This window comes from Triticum aestivum, chromosome 4A, assembly GCF_018294505.1.
Source record: "Triticum aestivum cultivar Chinese Spring chromosome 4A, IWGSC CS RefSeq v2.1, whole genome shotgun sequence".
NCBI classification, from domain to species: domain Eukaryota; kingdom Viridiplantae; phylum Streptophyta; class Magnoliopsida; order Poales; family Poaceae; genus Triticum; species Triticum aestivum.
The window spans coordinates 454,975,018-454,995,038 of NC_057803.1; positions in this window are offsets into that span (position 1 = coordinate 454,975,018).

Below are 20,021 nucleotides of genomic sequence, written 5' to 3' on the forward strand. Positions count from 1 at the left end.
CGCACCTCGCCCCGCCGGAGCCCCTCGCCGGAGGTAGCCGCCAGACTCCGCCGCCGGTTTTTTTATAAAAAACGTCTTGGTTTTTTAGAAACCCTAGATCCGTTTTTTTCGGTTTTGCCGGTTTTTTTTCTCGGTTCTTCTAGTTAGTGGACGTTCGTCTGGATGTTAGTTTTAACAAACGGCTTCCCCAGTTAGATACAGCTAACGAACGCTCGTTCGTTAGTCTGTTCGTTAGTTTTCTTTTATCAGATTTATTCTGTGATTTCTCTGATCGCGATTTCTGATCCGATCTTAGTTTTTGTTTATCTTTTCGCTCGTTAGTCGGAATCAGGCGATTCAAGCACCTAGATCTTCGTCTCGAGACCCTCGTTCCGTTTAACCAACTTAAATAAGTTTTTGCTACTGTAAAATTTGACCTAGGTTTAGATTAGTAAATGAAGCTTTTCTCTTTCGCCGTTTGAGTTTCGTTGCTCCATTTGATTTGATTCTTTTTGGTGAACCGGAGTCTTAAGTTTAACTTTCTGGTCAATCTCTTGTATTTGAGTTTTGCTTGCACATCTTTGCTTGTTGCTTATGTTGGGGATCGTAGCAGAAATTTAAAATTTTCTATGCATCACCAAGATCAATCTATGGAGTAATCTAGCAACGAGGGGGAGAGGAGTGCATCTACATATAGATCGCTAAGCGGAAGCGTTCAAGAGAACGGGGTTGATGGAGTCGTACTCGTCGTGATCCAAATCACCGATGATCCTAGCGCCGAACGGATGGCACCTTCGCGTTCAACACACATACAGAGTGGAGACGTCTCCTCCTTCTTGATCCAACAAGGGGCGAGGAGAAGTTGATGGAGATCCAGCAGCACGACGACGTGGTGGTGGAAGTAGCGGGATCCCGGCAGGGCTTCGCCAAGCACAAGCGGGGAAGAAGAGGTGTCACGGGAGGGAGGGAGGCGCCAGGGCTTCAGGTGCGGCTGCCCTCCCTCCCCTCCACTATATATAGGGGCCTAGGGGGGCGCCGGCCCCTTGTAGATCCCATCTAGGGAGGGGGCGGCAGCCCTAGGGGTGGCTTGGCCTCCAAGCCAAGTGGAGGCGCCCCCACCCCTTAGGGTTTCCAACCCTAGGCACATGGGAGGTCCAAGGGGGGCGCACCAGCCCACCAGGGGCTGGTTCCCACGCCCCTTCAGCCCATGGAGCCCTCTGGGATAGGTGGCCCCACCTGGTGGACCCCTGGGACCCTTTCGGTGGTCCCGGTACAATACTGATGACTCCCGAAACTCTCCCGGTGGCCGAAACTGGACTTCCTATATATAAATCTTTACCACCGGACCATTCCGAAACTCCTCGTGACGTCTGGGATCTCATCCGGGACTCCGAACAACTTTCGGTTAACCGCATACTAATATCTCTACAACTCTAGCGTCACCGAACCTTAAGTGTGTAGACCCTACGGGTTCGGGAGACATGTAGACATGACCGAGACAACTCTCCGGCCAATAACCAACAGCGGGATCTGGATACCCATGTTGGCTCCCACATGCTCCATGATGATCTCATCGGATGAACCACGATGTCAAGGATTCAATCAATCCCGTATACAATTCCCTTTGTCTATCGGTACGATACTTGCCCGAGATTCGATCGTCGGTATCCCGATACCTCGTTCAATCTCGTTACCGGCAAGTCTCTTTACTCATTCCGTAACACATCATCCTGTGATCAACTCCTTGGTCACATTGTGCACATTATGATGATGTCCTACCGAGTGGGCCCAGAGATACCTCTCCGTTACACGGAGTGACAAATCCCAGTCTCGATTCGTGCCAATCCAACAGACACTTTAGGAGATACCCGCAGTGCACCTTTATAGCCACCCAGTTACGTTATGACGTTTGGTACACCCAAAGCATTCCTACGGTATCCGGGAGTTGCACAGTCTCATGGTCCAAGGAAATGATACTTGACATTAGAAAAGCTTTAGCATACAAACTACACGATCTTGTGCTAGGCTTAGGATTGGGTCTTGTCCATCACATCATTCTCCTAATGACGTGATCCCGTCATCAACGACATCCAATGTCCATGGTCAGGAAACCGTAACCATCTATTGATCAACGAGCTAGTCAACTAGAGGCTTAGTAGGGGCATGGTGTTGTCTATGTATCCACACATGTATATGAGTGTCCTATCAATACAATTCTATCATGGATAATAAACGATTATCATAAACAAGGAAATATAATAATAACTAATTTATTATTGCCTCTAGGGCATATTTCCAACAGTCTCCCACTTGCACTAGAGTCAATAATCCAGTTCACATCGCTATGTGATTAACACTCAAGGTCACATCCCCATGTGACTAACACCCAAAGACTTTACTAGAGTCAATAATCTAGTTCACATTACCATGTGATTAACACTCATTGAGTTCTGTGTTTGATAATGTTATGCTTGTGAGATATGTTATAGTCAACGGGTCTGAACCTTTTAGATCTGTGTGTGCTTCACAAATCTCTATGTCATCTTGTAGATGCAGCTACCATGCTCTATTTGGAGCTATTCCAAATCACTGTTCTACTATACGAATCCGGTTTACTACTCAGAATCATCCAGATTAGTGTCAAAGATTGCATCAGTGTAACCCTTTACGACGAACTCTTTTACCACCTCCATAATCGAGAAAATTACTTAATCCACTAGTTACTAAGGATAACCTTGACCGTTGTCCTGTGATCCATTCCTAGATCACACTTGTACCCCTTGACTGACTCATGGCTTGGCACACTTCAGGTGCGGTACACAACATTGCATACTTTAGAGCCTACGTCTAAAGCATAGGGGACGACCTTCGTCCTTTCTCTCTCTTCTGCCGTGGTCAGGTCTTGAGTCTTACTCAATACTCACACCTTGTAACACAGCCAAGAACTCCTTCTTTGCTGATCTATTTTGAACTCCTTCAAAATCTCGTCACGGTATGTATTCATTTGAAAGTAATATTAAGCGTTTTTGATCTATCCTTATAGATCTTGATGCTCAATGTTCAAGTAGCTTAATCCAGGTTTTCCATTGAAAAACACTTTTCAAATAACCCTGCATGCTATCCAGAAATTCTACATCATTTCTGATCAACAATATGTTAACAACATATGCTCATCAAAAATTCTATAGTGCTCCCACTCACTTCTTTGGAAATACAAGTTTCTCATAAACTTTGTATAAACCCAAAATCTTTGATCATCTCATCAAAGCGTACATTTCCAATTCCGAGATGCTTACTCCTGTCCTTAGAAGGATTGCTGGAGCTTTGCATACTTGTTAGCATCTTTCAGGATTGACAAAACCTTCTGGATGTATCACATACAACCTTTCCTCAAGAAAATCGTTGAGGAAACAATGTTTTGACATCCTATCTGCAAGATTTCATAAATAATGCAGTAACTGCTAACATAATTCCAACAGACTCCTAGCATCGCTACGAGTGAGAAAGTCTCATTGTAGTTAACTCCTTGAACTTGTCGGGAAACATCTTAACGACAAGTCGAGCTTTCTTAATGGTGACACTTACCATCATTGTCCGTCTTCCTTTTAAAATCCATCTGCACCCAACAGCCTTACGACCATCAAGTAGTTCTTTCAAAGTCTTTACTTTGTTTTATACATGGATCCTTTCTCGGATTTTATGGCCTCGAGCCATTCGTCAGAATCCGGGCCCACCATCGCTTCTCCATAGCTCTTAGGTTCATTGTTGTCTAGCAACATGACTTCCAAGACAGGATTACGTTCCACTCTGAAGTAGTACACATCCTTGTCGACCTATGAGGTTTGGTAGTGACTTGATCCATGATTACTATCATAAGCTTCCACTTCAATTGGTGTAGGTGCCACAGGATCAACTTCCTGTGCCCTGCCACACACTAGTTGAAGTGACGGTTCAATAACCTCATCAAGTCTCCACCATCCTCCCACTCAATTCTTTCGAGAGAAACTTTTCCTCGAGAAAGGACCCGTTTCTAGAAACAATCACATTTGCTTCCGGGTCTGAAATAGGAGGTACACCCAACTATTTTTGGGTATTCTATGATGATGCATTTATCCGCTTTGGGTTCGAGCTTATCAGCCTGAAACTTTTTCACATAAGCATCGCAGCCCCAAACTTTTAAGAAACGACAACTTAGGTTTCTCTAAACCTATAGTTCATACGGTGTCGTCTCAACGAAATTGTGTGGTGCCCTATTTAAAGTGAATGTGGTTGTCTCTAATGCCTAACTCATAAACAATAGTGTTAATTCGATAAGAGACATCATGGTATGCACCATATCCAATAGGGTGCAGTTATGATGTTCGGACACACCATCACACTATGGTGTTCCAGGCGGTATTAGTTGTGAAACAATTTCCACAATGTCTTAATTGTGTGCCAAACTCGTAACTCAGATATTCATCTCTATGATCATATCATAGACATTTTACCCTCTTGTCACGACGATCTTCAACTTCACTCTGAAATTACTTGAACCTTTCAATAATTCAGACTTGTGTTTCATCAAGCAAATATACTCAGCATCTACTCAAATCATCTGTGAAGTAAGAACATAACGATATCCACTACGTGCCTCATCACTCATTGGACTACACACATCAAAATGTATTACTTCCAACAAGTTGCTTTCTTGTTCCATCTTACTGAAAACGAGGCCTTTCAGTCATCTTGCCCATGTGGTATGATTTGCATGTCTCAAGTGATTCAAAATCAAGTGAGTCCAAACATTCCATCTGTATGGAGTTTCTTCGTGCATATATACCAATATGCATGGTTCACATGTCTCAAGTGATTCAAAATAAAGTGATTCCAAAGATCCATCAACATGGAGCTTCTTCATGCGTTTTATACCGTTATGACTCAAATTGCAGTGCCACAAGTATGTGGTACTATCATTACTATCTTATATCTTTTGGCATGAACATGTGTATCACTACGATCGGGATTCAATAAACCATTCATTTTAGGTGCAAGACCATTGAAGGTATTATTCAAATAAACAGAGTAACCATTATTCTCCTTAAATGAATAACCGTATTGCGATAAACATAATCCAATCATGTGTATGCTCAACGCAAACACAAAATAACAATTATTTCGGTTTAACACCAATCCCGATGGTAGAGGGAGCGTGCGATGTTTCATCACATCAACCTTGGAAACACTTCCAACACATATCGTCATCTCACCTTTAGCTAGTCTCCGCAGCCTTTTATTTCGAGTTACTAACGCTTAGCAACCGAACCGGTATTTATTACCCTGCTGCTACTAGGAGTACTAGTAAAGTACACAATAATATCACGTATATCCAAAATACTTCTGTCGACCTTGCCAGCCTTCTCATCTACCAAGTATCTAGGGTAGTCCTGCTTCAGTGTCCGTTCCCCTCATTATAGAAGCACTTAGTCTCGGGTTTGGTTCAACCTTGGGTTTCTTCACTAGAGCAGCAACTGATTTGCCGTCTCATGAAGTATCTGTTATTTCCCTTGCCCTTCTTGAAACTAGTGGTTTAACCATCAACAATTGATGCTCCTACTTGATTTCTACTTTCGCGGTGTCAAACATCGCGATTTTCTCAAGGATCATCATGTCTATCCCTGATATGTTATAGTTCATCACTAAGCTCTAATAGCTTGGTGGCAGTGACTATGGACAACTATCACTATCTCATCTGGAAGATTAACTCCCACTCGATTCAAGAGATTGTAGTACTCAGACAATCTGAGCACATGCTCAACGATTGAGCTTTTCTCCCTTAGTTTGCAGGCTTAAGAAACTTGTCAGAGGTCTCATACCTCTTGACGTGGGCACTAGTATGAAATCCCCATTTCAGTCTTTGGAACATCTCATATGTTCTGCAACGTTTCAAAAACGTATTTGGTGCCACAATTCTAAACCGTTAGTATTACGCACTGAACTATCACGTAGTCATCAAAACGTGTATGTCAGATGTTTCCCAAAATCTACAGACGACGCTCGAGGTTCAATGCACTGAGCGGTGCATTAAGGACATAGCCCTTCTGTGCAGCAATGAGGACAATCCTCAGTCCACGGACCCAGTCCGCATAATTGCTACTGTCAACTCTCAACTAAATTTTCTCTAGGAACATATCTAAAATAGTAGAACCAAGGCATGAGCTACGTCATAATTTGCAAAGACCTTTTGACTATGTTCATGATAATTAAGTTCATCTAATCAAATTATTCAATGAACTCCCACTTAGATAGACATCCCTCTTGTCATCTAAGTGATACATGATCCGAGTCAACTAGGCCGTGTCCGATCATCACGTGAGACGGACTAGTCATCATCGGTGAACATCTTCATGTTGATCGTATCCACTATACGACTCGTGTTTGACCTTTCGGTCTTCCGTGTTCCGAGGCCATGTCTGTACATGCTAGGCTCGTCAAGTTAACCTAAGTGTATTGCATGTGTAAATCTGGCTTACACCCGTTGTATGCGAACGTTAGAACCTATCACACCCGATCATCACGTGGTGCTTCGGAACAACGGACCTTAGCAATGGTGCACAGTTAGGGGGAACACTTTCTTGAAATTATTGCGAGGCATCATCTTATTTATGCTACCGTCGTTCTAAGAAAATAAGATGTAAAAACATGACAAACATCACATGCAAATCATAAAGTGACATGATATGGCCAATACCATCTTGCGCCTTTGATCTCCATCTTCGAGGCGCGGCATGAACACCATCGTCACCGGCATGACACCATGATCTCCATCATCATGATCTCCATCATCGTGTCTTCATGAAGTTGCCTCGCCAACTATTACTTCTACTACTATGGCTAACAGTTAGCAATAAAGTAAAGTAATTACATGGCGTTTTCATTGACACGCAGGTCATAAATAAATTAAGACAACTCCTATGGCTCCTGCCGGTTGTCATACTCATCGACATGCAAGTCGTGATTCCTATTACAAGAACATGATCAATCTCATACATCACATATATCATTCATCACATCCTTTTGGCCATATCACATCACATAGCAAACCCTGCAAAAACAAGTTAGACGTCCTCTACTTGTTGTTGCATGTTTTACGTGGCTGCTATGGGTTTCTAGCAAGAACGTTTCTTACCTACGCAAAACCACAACGGTGATATGCCAATTGCTATTTACCCTTCATAAGGACCCTTTTCATCGAATCCGATCTGACTAAAGTGGGAGAGACAGACACCCGCCAACCACCTTATGCATCAAGTGCATGTCAGTCGGTGGAACCAGTCTCACGTAAGCGTACGTGTAAGGTCGGTCTAGGCCGCTTCATCCCACAATGCCGCCGAATCAAGATAATACTAGTAACGGCAAGCAAATTGAACAAATCATCGCCCACAACTACTTTGTGTTCTACTCATGCATAGAAACTACGCATAGACCTAGCTCTGATACCACTGTTGGGGATCGTAGCAGAAATTTAAAATTTTCTACGCATCACCAAGATCAATCTATGGAGTAATCTAGCAACGAGGGGGAGAGGAGTGCATCTACATACCCTTGTAGATCGCTAAGCGGAAGCGTTCAAGAGAACAGGGTTGATGGAGTCGTACTCGTCGTGATCCAAATCACCGATGATCCTAGCGCCGAACGGACGGCACCTATGCGTTCAACACACGTATGGAGCGGAGACGTTTCCTCCTTCTTGATCCAGGAAGGGGGGAGGAGAAGTTGATGGAGATCCAGCAGCACGACGGCGTGGTGGTGGAAGTAGCGGGATCCCGGCAGGGCTTCGCCAAGCACAAGCGGGGAGGAAGAGGTGTCACGGGAGGGAGGGAGGTGCCAGGGCTTCAGGTGCAGCTGCCCTCCCTCCCCTCCACTATATATAGGGGCCTAGGGGGGCGCCGGCCCCTTGTAGATCCCATCTAGGGAGGGGGGCGACAGCCCTAGGGGTGGCTTGGCCTCCAAGCCAAGTGGAGGCGCCCCCACCCCTTAGGGTTTCCAACCCTAGGCGCATGGGAGGCCCAAGGGGGGGCGCACCAGCCCACCAGGGGCTGGTTCCCACGCCCCTTCAGCCCATGGGGCCCTTTGGGATAGGTGGCCCCACCTGGTGGACCCCAGGACCCTTCCGGTGGTCCCGGTACAATACCGATGACTCCCGAAACTCTCCCGTGGCCGAAACTGGACTTCCTATATATAAATATTCACCTTCGGACCATTCCGGAACTCCTCGTGACGTCCGGGATCTCATCCGGGACTCCGAACAACTTTCGGTTAACCGCATACTAATATCTCTACAACTCTAGTGTCACCGAACCTTAAGTGTGTAGACCCTACGGGTTCGGGAGACATGTAGAAATGACCGAGGCAACTCTCCGGCCAATAACCAACAGCAGGATTTGGATACCCATGTTGGCTCCCACATGCTCCACGATGATCTCATCGGATGAACCACGATGTCAAGGATTCAATCAATCCCGTATACAATTCCCTTTGTCTATCGGTACGATACTTGCTCGAGTTTCGATCATCGGTACCCCAATACCTCGTTCAATCTTGTTACCGGCAAGTCTCTTTACTCGTTCCATAACACATCATCCCGTGATCAACTCCTTGGTCACATTGTGCACATTATGATGATGTCCTACCGAGTGGGCCCAGAGATACCTCTCCGTTACACAGAGTGACAAATCCCAGTCTCGGTTCGTGCCAACCCAACAGACACTTTCAGAGATACCCGCAGTGCACCTTTATAACAACCCAGTTACGTTGTGACGTTTGGTACACGCAAAGCATTCCTACGGTATCCGAGAGTTGCACAATCTCATGGTCCAAGGAAATGATACTTGACATTAGAAAAGCTTTAGCATATGAACTACACGATCTTGTGCTAGGCTTAGGATTGGGTCTTGTCCATCACATCATTCTCCTAATGATGTGATCCCATCATCAACGACATCCAATGTCCATGGTCAGGAAACCGTAACCATCTATTGATCAACGAGCTAGTCAACTAGAGGCTTACTAGGGACATGGTGTTGTCTATGTATCCACACATGTATCTGAGTTTCCTATCAATACAATTCTAGCATGGATAATAAACGATTATCATGAACAAGGAAATATAATAATAACTAATTTATTATTGCCTCTAGGGCATATTTCCAACAGCTTATGTAAGTTATTGTTTGTTTGCGATAGAACACCCGGAGTGCGAAGCGTGCTACTACGAGTCCCTAGGTTTTGCAGACCGTCAGCAAGGCAAGTAACACTTTCATCATATCCCTTTTATCACCCAGTTTTTACGCATTAGTTCCAATCCTCAAACATTGCATGATTAGGATGTCATTAACTTGTGGGTTGGGAAGTAGTTGATGAGGTAGGACCTATTACCCCTGTTACATTCGAACCCTGGGAGTTACTTCTACGCTGCTAATATTACTATGCTATGCTATGCTCGTAAACGTGGTTTGGGTTTGAGTGAAGTCCATGACAGATGTGAGATTGTTAATTAATGGTTCAACTTAACGTGGCAACTTAAATTAACATCTGGGTGGATTGAGGCACCTGGAGTACCCAGTGTTGCCTATATTTTTGGAAATCCCGGAGTACCCGTGTGGTCTTCCTATGGACCACCACCCAGGCTCAAAGGGAACTGAGATGATTCATGCTAGAAACTTCCATGTGCAAGCACAAGCTATTATGGGCTCTAGCATAGTTGAGTAAGATACGTGAAGCTCTTGAAGAGACAAATCAGCAGATAGTGGGATGTAGGTTTGGTATGGTCTGTCCGGAGTAGAGAGTTAATGTTTCTGAAAGACTGTGTCTCGGCCATCTGTTCTCAAACACGCTGTAGTGCGAGACATCCAACGGAGGCTATCGAGTCTTGTAGCGACCCGACCTCAGATGGTCAAGTCTCTATGCTTCAGTGTCATCCCTGGATCGGTAATGCTGACACACACAGTACTCGAGGATTTATAACAGAGTGGCAATCACACAATTATTAGATCGAATGTCTCAAAAGAGAACTTATTACAATAATATGGCTTAAGGCCATATAATACGATAACAGCGGAAGGCTTGGAAGATAAAGTGAGTCCATCAACTCCAACGGCATAACTGAGCTGCACGGCAACGACTTAACGACCTTACTCCTCGTCTGAAAAGTCTGCAACATAATTCGTTGCAGCCCGAAAACGGGCCAGCACATGGAATATGCTGGCAAAATAACACAGTAGAGCAAGAATAGAATAATGCTATCACTACATGCATATTTGGCTGGTGGAAAGCTCTATGGTTATAGTTTTTGCGAAAAGGCAATTTTTCCCTACAACAAAGGAATAGATTTTAATTTAACTATCATGGTAGTTGAAACATCATTGAGAAGGTTCCTCCAACTCAATCCCAATTAAAGTGATTAACATCCCAGCAATATTATTTAAGAATGATGAGATACATGTGATAACCCAAATACTAGATACTCAAGAATTGTCCATAACCGGGGACACGGCTAACCATGATTAGATTATACACTCTGCAGAGGTTTGCGCACTTTTCCCCACAAGACTCGATCACCTCCGTTGGATTTCTCGCACTACAGGGTGTTTGAGAACGGATGACGGAGACACAATCTTTCACAAACATTAATTCTCTACTCCAGACAGACCATACCAAACCTACATCCCACTACCTGCTAATCTGTCTCTTCAAGAGCTTCACATATCTTACTCAACTATGCTAGAGCCCATAATAGCTTGTGGCTACACACGGAAGTTTCTAGCATGAATCATCTCAGTTCCCTTTGAGCCTGGGTGGCGGTCCATAGGAAGATCACACGGGTACTCCGGTATTTCCAAAAATACAGGCAACACTGGGTACTCCAGGTGCCTCAATCCACCCAGATGTTAATTTAAGTTGCCACCTTAAGTTGAACCATTAATTAACAATCTCACATCTGTCATGGACTTCACTCAAACCCAAACCACGTCTACGAGCATAGCATAGCATTGTAATATAAGCAGCGTAGAAGTAACTCCCAGGGTTCGAATGTAACAGGAGTAATAGGTTCTACCTCATCAACTACTTCCCAACCCACAAGTTAATGGCATCCTAATCATGCAATGTTTGAGGATTGGAACTAATGCATAAAAACTGGGTGATAAAAGGGATATGATCAAAGTGTTACTTGCCTTGCTGACGGTCTGCAAAACCTAGGGACTCGTAGTAGCACGCTTCGCACTCCGGGTGTTCTATCGCAAACAAACAACAACTTACATAAGCAACAAGCAAAGATGCGCAAGCAAAACTCAAATACAAGAGATTGACCAGAAAGTTCAACCTAAGAACTCTGGTTCTCCAAAAAGAATCAAATCAAACGGAGCAATGAAACTCAAACGGCGAAAAAGAAAAGCTTCGTTTACTAATCTGAACCAAGGTCAAATTTTACAGTAGAAAAAACTTATTTAAGTTGGTTAAACACAAAGAGGGTCTCAAGACGAAGATCTAGGCGCTTCAATCGCCTGATTCCGACTAACGAGCGAAAAGATAAACAAAAACTAAGATCGGATCAGAAATTGCGATCAGAGAAATCACGGAATAAATCCGATAAAAGAAAACTGACGAACAGACTAACGAACGAGCGTTCGTTAGCTGTATCTAACGGGCGAAGAACCGTTCGATAAAATGAAGGTATGGACGAATGTTCGCTAACTAGAAGAACCGAGAAAAAAAAACCAGCGAAACCAAAAAAACCCGGATCTAGGGTTTCTAAAAAACCGGACGGTTTTTATAAAAAAACGGCGGCGGAGTCCGGCGGCTACCTCCGGCGAGGGGCTCCAGCGGGGCGAGGTGCAAGCGGCGGGGCGGCGGCGGCGACAGCAGGCGGCGTGGGCGGCGGTGGTGGGGTGTGGTGTTGGGGGGCGTATATAAAGGGGCGGGGCGGCGGCGGCTTGGAGGAGGGGCCAAGGCGGAGCGGCGGAGTCCGGCTCGGACTCCTCGTCCGAGTTGGTCGGCGGCGGCGCGCACGACGAGGAAGGCGGCGGCGGCGGGCCGGCTTGGCTCGGCTGGGCCATAGGCCCAGTCGGGCGCTAAACTTTTCTTTTAATAATTTCCCCGACTGAAAAAAATCCTAGAAAAATAAATAAAAATCTAAAAATGCCAAAACAAATTTTCACCGTCTAAATAAAATATTTAGAACGAGATGAACATTTTCTTGGCCCTAAAATACAATTTTGAAAAACATGCAATTTTCCTAATGCAAACAAAATTGCAATAAAATCCAAATAAAACAAATATTTGATTTTAATATTTTCCTCCAATATTTCAATTATCTTGGAGAAGTCATATTATCTCCTCTCATATATTTTAATATGAAATATTTTTGGAGATAAAATAATTAAAACCAAATCCTTGTTTCAATATTTGATAAAATCAAATATGAAAACCGGAAATCCCCAACTCTCTCTTCGAGGGTCCTTGAGTTGCTTAGGATTTCGAGGATCGCGAGACGAAATGCAAATAAAATATGATATGCATGGATGACTATGTATAACATTCCAAATTGAAAATTTGGGATGTTACAAACCTACCCCCCTTAAGATGAATCTCGCCCTCGAGATTCAGGTTGGCTAGAAAATAGGTGTGGGTGGTCTTTGCGAAGATCATCCTCTCGTTCCCAGGTGGCTTCATCCTCGGTATGGTGGCTCCACTGAACTTTGTAAAACTTGATAACCTTACTGCGGGTGACTCTGCTGGCAAACTCAAGAATCTTTACTGGCTTCTCCTCGTATGTCAAATCATTGTCCAACTGAATTGCCTCCAAGGGTACTGTATCTCTTAACGGTATATCGGCCATCTCAACATGACACTTCTTCAGTTGTGAAACATGGAACACATCATGAACGCCTAACAATCCTTCGGGTAATTCCAACTTGTAGGCGACTTCTCCCATCCGTTCCAAAACACGATACGACCCTACAAATCTCGGAGCTAGTTTCCCCTTAACTCCAAAACGTTTCACTCCTCGCAAGGGTGATACTCGCAGATATGCTCTATCTCCAATTTCATAAGTTACCTCTTTGCGTTTTGAGTCCGCATAACTCTTCTGTCTGGACTGAGCTATCTTCCATCTATCACGAATCATTTTAACCTTCTCCTCGGACTCTTTGATCAAGTCTGGTCCAAACAACTACGGTCTCCTACCTCGTCCCACATCAAAGGTGTTCTGCACCTGCGTCCATACAGGCTTCAAACGGTGCCATCTTCAAACTGGCTTGGTAGCTATTGTTTTACGAGAACTCTGCGTAAGGCAAATTATCATCCCAACTAGATCCATAATCTAGCGCATAGGCTCTCAACATGTCTTCCAAAATTTGGTTCACTCTCTCGGTCTGTCCATCTATCTGTAGGTGGAAAGCTGTACTGAACTCTAACCTTGTTCCCAAAGTCTGATGTAACTGATGCCAGAACTTTAAAGTAAACTATGTTCTTCTATCTGATACGATGGTTCTCGGAACTCCATGCAGACATACGATCCTGGACATATAAATCTTGGCCAACTTTGCACTGGTATAAGTGGTTTTCACTGGGATGAAGTGAGCCACTTTGGTCAAGCGTTCAACTACTACCCATATGGAGTCATATCCTGCTTTAGTCCTGGGCAATCCATTGATAAAGTCCATGCCAAGTTTATCCCACTTCCATTCGGGTATCGGCATAGGCTGTAATAGTCCTGCTGGCTTCTGATGTTCTTCCTTCACTCTCTGACATACATCACATACGGCCACATACTCGGCAATATCCTTCTTCATACCGGTCCACCAGAAACGTTCCTTCAAATCCAGATACATCTTGGTGTTTCTTGGGTGTATCGAGTATGGTGAGTCATGAGCCTCTTGAAGTATTAACTTCTTGATCTCCTGGTTATTGGGCACATAAACTCGATCCTCAAACCATAAGGTATCGTGCTCGTCTTCATGAAAACCTTTGGCCTTTCCCTTGCTCATCTTCTCCTTTATCTCGGCAATCTCCTTGTCATCCTTCTGAGCTTCCCGAATCTTGTCCAGCAATGTCAACTGGACCTCCATTGTTGCTATGAATCCTCTAGGAACAATCTCCAATCGAAGTTCCATGATATTCTCTGCTAACTCCTTCGGCAATCCCTTACTTTCAAGGATATTAGCATAACTCTTTCTGCTCAAAGCGTCTGCTACAACATTGGCCTTTCCTGGGTGACAGTGTAGCTTCATATCATAATCCTTTATAAGCTCCAACCATCTCCTCTGTCTAAGGTTCAGTTCCTTCTGGGTGAAAATGTACTTCAAACTCTTATGGTCCGTGTATACATCACATCGGTTTCCGATAAGGTAATGCCTCCAGGTCTTCAATGCATGTACTACGGCTGCTAACTCCAAATCATGCGTGGCATAGTTCAAGTCATGAGGTTTTAGTTGTCGTGAGGCATACGAAACAACTCTTCCGTCCTGCATAAGCACACATCCAAGTCCTAAGCGAGAGGCGTCGCAATACACTTGGAACTCCTTATGTATATCCGGCAGTGTTAGCACTGGCGCGGTAGTCAACCATTTCTTCAACTCCTGGAAACTTGCCTCGCATTCGTCTGTCCATTTAAACTTAGTATCCTTCTTTAACAGTTCAGTCATTGGCTTCGCAATCTTGGAAAAGTTATCAATGAATCTCCGATAGTATCCTGCGAGTCCAAGAAAACTGCGGATGTCGCTAACTGAAGTGGGTGCCAACCATTCAGTGACTAACTGAATTTTGCTGGGGTCTACTGCTATACCTTCTCCTGATATTACATGTCCAAGGAATCCGACTTCCTTCAACCAAAACTCGCATTTGCTAAACTTAGCATACAACTGTTGTTCCCTGAGTTTCTCAAGAACTAAGCGCAAATGCTCCTTGTGCTCCTCCTCGTTCTTCGAGTATACCATAATATCATCAATAAACACCACAACAAACTTGTCCAAATACTCCATGAACACCTTGTTCATCATGCTAATGAAATAGGTTGGGGCATTAGTCAGTCCAAATGACATGACCGTGTACTCGTATAATCCATAACGCGTCGTGAACGCTGTCTTGGGTATATCCTTCTCACGTATCTTCAACTGATGGTATCCTGATCGCAGGTCAATCTTTGAAAACACCTTAGCTCCTTGCAACTGATCAAACAGATCGTTGATCATCGGTAGTGAGTACTTGTTCTTAATCGTCACCTCATTCAAGGCTCGATAATCAACAACCATCCTTAGGGATTTGTCCTTCTTCTCCACCAAAAGCACAGGGGCTCCCCAAGGTGATGAACTTCTTCGAATGTATCCTTTTTCCAATAACTCCTTGATCTGTTTCTTAATTTCCTCCAGATCATTTGCAGGCATCTGATAGGGTCTCTTGGATATTGGTCCTGTTCCTGGTAACAACTCTATCAGAAACTCAATGTCTCTATCCGGTGGCATGCCTGGTAACTCCTCTGGAAAAACATTTGGATAATCCTTCACTACAGGCACTTCCTCCTGAACAACTCCCGTAAGGGAATTCACTTGGCTCCTCCTAGGAACATGCTTAGACACATACTTAATCCTTTTTCCCTCTGGGGTGGTAAGATAAATCGACTTACTAGCACAGTCAATACTCCCTCCAAACTTTGACATCCAGTCCATACCTAATATCACATCCAATCCTTGCGACTCCAAGATAATTAGGTCGGACGGAAAAACATGTGTCCCAATGGTTAGGGGTACCTGGTCGCACCATCGGCTAGCCATGTATTCTGCTCCGGGTGAGCTTACTAACAGAGGGGTCCTAAAGGTTTGAGTTGGTAGTTTAAACTTATCCACAAATTCCCTTGATATGTATGAATGCGATGCACCAGTATCGAAAAGAACAAGAGGGGTAAATGACTTAACCAAAACTTACCTATTATCGCGTCCGGCTGCTCTTCAACCTCCTCCACGTTAATGTGGTTCACTTGTCCTTTGTTGAATGGATTAGGCTTCTTCCCAGCGCTCCTATTTCCATTTCCATTCTTTCCTTCAGGGCACTCCGTGGCGTAGTGTCCAGTCTTCCCGCACTTGAAGCAGGTAACGTGACTTAATTCCCTTTTGGCGGGTGTGGCTGGATTGGGGCAGTTCTGATTATTGTTGGTTCCGTTCCCATTCCCATTCTTAGAACCATTGTGGTTATGCGATCCTCCTCCAGTGTGGTTGTGACTTCCATGGTTACGAACAAGTCCTCCTGAGTTCGGGGTTAGGCGAGGCTTCTACTAAGCTCCTGAGTTATACCTCCCTTGTCCATACTTTCTCTTGCGGCTCTCAGTCTGCTACTGCTTCCCTTCGATCATAAGAGCCTTATCTACCAACTCCTGGTAGTTGTTGAAGGTTGCTACCATCAACTGCATGCTCATCTCATCATTCAGCCCTTCCATAAACTTCTTCTGCTTCGCGGCATCTGTGGCCACATCATCAGCGGCGTAGCGTGATAACTTACTAAAATCATCCACGTACTGAGCCACAGTACGGTTCCCCTGGCGTTGGTTGCGAAACTCCCGCTTCTTTATCTGCATAGGTCCAGTTAAGACATGGGCTGTGCGGAAAGCTTGTTGAAACTGGTCCCAAGTGACGTTGGCTATGGGAAAAGTGGTTGTGTAATTCTCCCACCATGAGGCTGCAGGTCCATCCAATTGATGTGCGGCAAAGCGCACCCTCTCAGCATCTATGCAACTTGCGGTGGTCAACTCCCTTCCAATACGGCGTAACCAATCATCAGCAACTATAGGCTCGGTGCTACTGGAAAACACCGATGGCTGTAACCTTAGAAAACGGGCTAGGTTGTCCACTGGCGGCGGGTTGTTGTTGTTGTAGCCCTGGTTCTGAACTAGCAATTGCATCAAAGTATTCTGCTGCTGGATCAACTGGGTGAGCTCCGGTGGGAAAGCAAAACTGGTGTCACGTCTCGGAGGCATCTGATGGGTTTAGATGGAAGAGATCAGAATAGAAAAGGGGTCTAATGAGAAAACACTACCCATATGCACATGAGACAAACACAAACATTTCACTCAATCAATCAAGCAAGGGCAAACAAACGGTCTAGGACTATCGCAAAAGTGCTCATCTACTACTAATTACATGGGGAAAATACTACTAATATTGGGTGGTCATCTAGAAATTTTGATCGGTGGAAGACTCCATGATGTCTGCTCCAGCTTCGTCTTCAAAGTCATCATCACTAGGATCGGAATCAGTGTCGTCGATGATGATGTAGTCCTCGGGGCGTATCTCCTTGGGTTCTTCTTCTTCTATTGGTGCTGGTCCTCCCATGAATACTCCGATCTTCTTGACTAAGTCGTCATTCTTCTCCAGTAGTGTCTTGATTTCCTCCTCATATCCATCGCGTGTAAACTTGAGTTCTTCCTCCAGCTCGATGATTCTAGTCTTCGCCTTCTTCAAGTCCATCAGGTCTGCGCACATCTGGTTCTCCTGACGTCGAATGTGCTAGTTTAGCTCCTGGATGAAAGTTGCAATGGATCTATCCTTCCTCGTGTTGATTACTTCCCATTGCTCGTCTCGGCGCCGACATATTTGATAGATAGTGTCCTTAAGCTCCCTGTTGTAGACTTCTCCAATGCGTCCCATGGTAATGTGGCCTGCTATGCTCTTGCCTAGACTCTAGGTGGGTGCTTCGAAAGAAAATCTATGGGTTTATAAGTTGGCGAGAACGTTCTTCCTGGAACTTGTACTTGTACCATGTAGCACTCCTCTTCAGGTAAAGTGGCGTTGTACGTTCTGGTGAAGCTTGGTATTCCAATGTTCAAGTACCTAGTGACTTCCTTCAAGTGGCGTGCAAAAGGTGTGTCTTCATTAGGTTGTGCAAACTTGTTCTTCATCTCCGCCATCCTAAGGAGTAGAAAATGGAGAGGATTCAGAAATGAGTAGAGAAGTGTGACCTAGGGTTTATCTTAGTGGTCGTGTCCTACACTCAGCGTGTGGTCTGATACCATCTTGTAGTGACCCGACCTCAGATGGTCAAGTCTCTGTGCTTCAGTGTCATCCCTGGATCGGTAATGCTGACCCACAGAGTACTCGAGGATTTATAACAGAGTGGCAATCACACACTTATTACATCGAATGTCTCAAAAGAGAACTTATTACAATAATATGGCTCAAGGCCATATAATACGATAACAGCGGAAGGCTTGGAAGATGAAGTGAGTCCATCAACTCCAACGGCATAACTGAGCTGCACGGCAACGACCTAACGACCTTACTCCTCGTCTGAAAAGTCTGCAACATAATACGTTGCAGCCCGAAAACGGGTCAACACATGGAATATGCTAGCAAAATAACAGAATAGAGCAAGAACAGAATAATGCTATCACTACATGCATATTTGGCTGGTGGAAAGCTCTATGGTTATAGTTTTTGCGAAAAGCCAATTTTTCCCTACAACAAAGGAATAGATTTTAATTTAACGATCATGGTAGTTGAAACATCATTGAGAAGGTTCCTCCAACTCAATCCCAATTAAAGTGATTAACATCCCAACAATATTATTTAAGAATGATGAGATACATGTGATAACCCAAATACTAGATACTCAAGAATTGTCCGTAACCGGGGACACGGCTAACCATGATTAGATTATACACTCTGCAGAGGTTTGCGCGCTTTTCCCCACAAGACTCGATCAGCTCCGTTGGATTTCTTGCACTACAGGGTGTTTGAGAACAGATGACCGAGACACAGTCTTTCAGAAACATTAACTCTCTACTCCGGACAGACCATACCAAACCTACATCCCACTATCTGCTGATTTGTCTCTTCAAGAGCTTCACGTATCTTACTCAACTATTCTAGAGACCATAATAGCTTGTGGCTGCACACGGAAGTTTCTAGCATGAATCATCTCAGTTCCCTTTGAGCCTGGGTGGCGGTCCATAGGAAGATCACACGGGTACTCCGGGATTTCCGAAAATACAGGCATCACTGGGTACTCCAGGTGCCTCAATCCACCGAGATGTTAATTTAAGTTGCCACCATAAGTTAAACCATTAATTAACAATCTCACATCTGTCATGGACTTCACTCAAACCCAAACCACGTCTGCGAGCATAGCATAGCATAGTAATATAAGCAGCATAGAAGTAACTCCCAGGGTTCGAATGTAACAGGAGTAATAGGTTCTACCTCATCAACTACTTCCCAACCCACAAGTTAATGGCATCCTAATCATGCAATGTTTGAGGATTGGAACTAATGCATAAATACTGGGTGATGAAATGGATATGATCAAAGTGTTACTTGCCTTGCTGACGGTCTACAAAACCTAGGGACTCGTAGTAGCACGCTTCGCACTCCGGGTGTTCTATCGCAAACAAACAATAACTTACATAAGCAAAAAGCAAAGACGCAAAAGCAAAACTCAAATACAAGAGATTGACCAGAAAGTTCAACTTAAGAACTCCGGTTCACCAAAAAGAATCAAATCAAACGGAGCAACGAAACTCAAACAGCAAAAAAGAAAAGCTTCATTTACTAATCTGAACCTAGGTCAAATTTTACAGTAGCAAGAACTTATTGGAGTTGGCTAAACGAAAAGAGGGTATCGAGACGAAGATCTAGGCGCTTGAATCGCCTGATTCCGACTAATGAGCGAAAAGATAAACCGAAACTAAGATCGGATCAGAAATCGCGATCAGAGAAATCGCGGAATAAATCCGATAAAAGAAAACTGATGAACAGACTAACGAACTAGCATTCGTTAGCTGTATCTAACGGGCGAAGAACCATTCGTTAAAACGAATGTACGGACGAAAGTCCTCTAACTGGAAGAACCGAGGAAAAAAACTGGCGAAACCGAAAAAAAGGGATCTAGGGTTTCTAAAAAACTGGACGGTTTTTATAAAAAAACCGGCGGCGGAGTGATAGCATTCCACCAGCCAAATATGCATGTAGTGATAGCATTATTATGTTCTTGCTCTACTGTGTTATGTTGCCAGCATA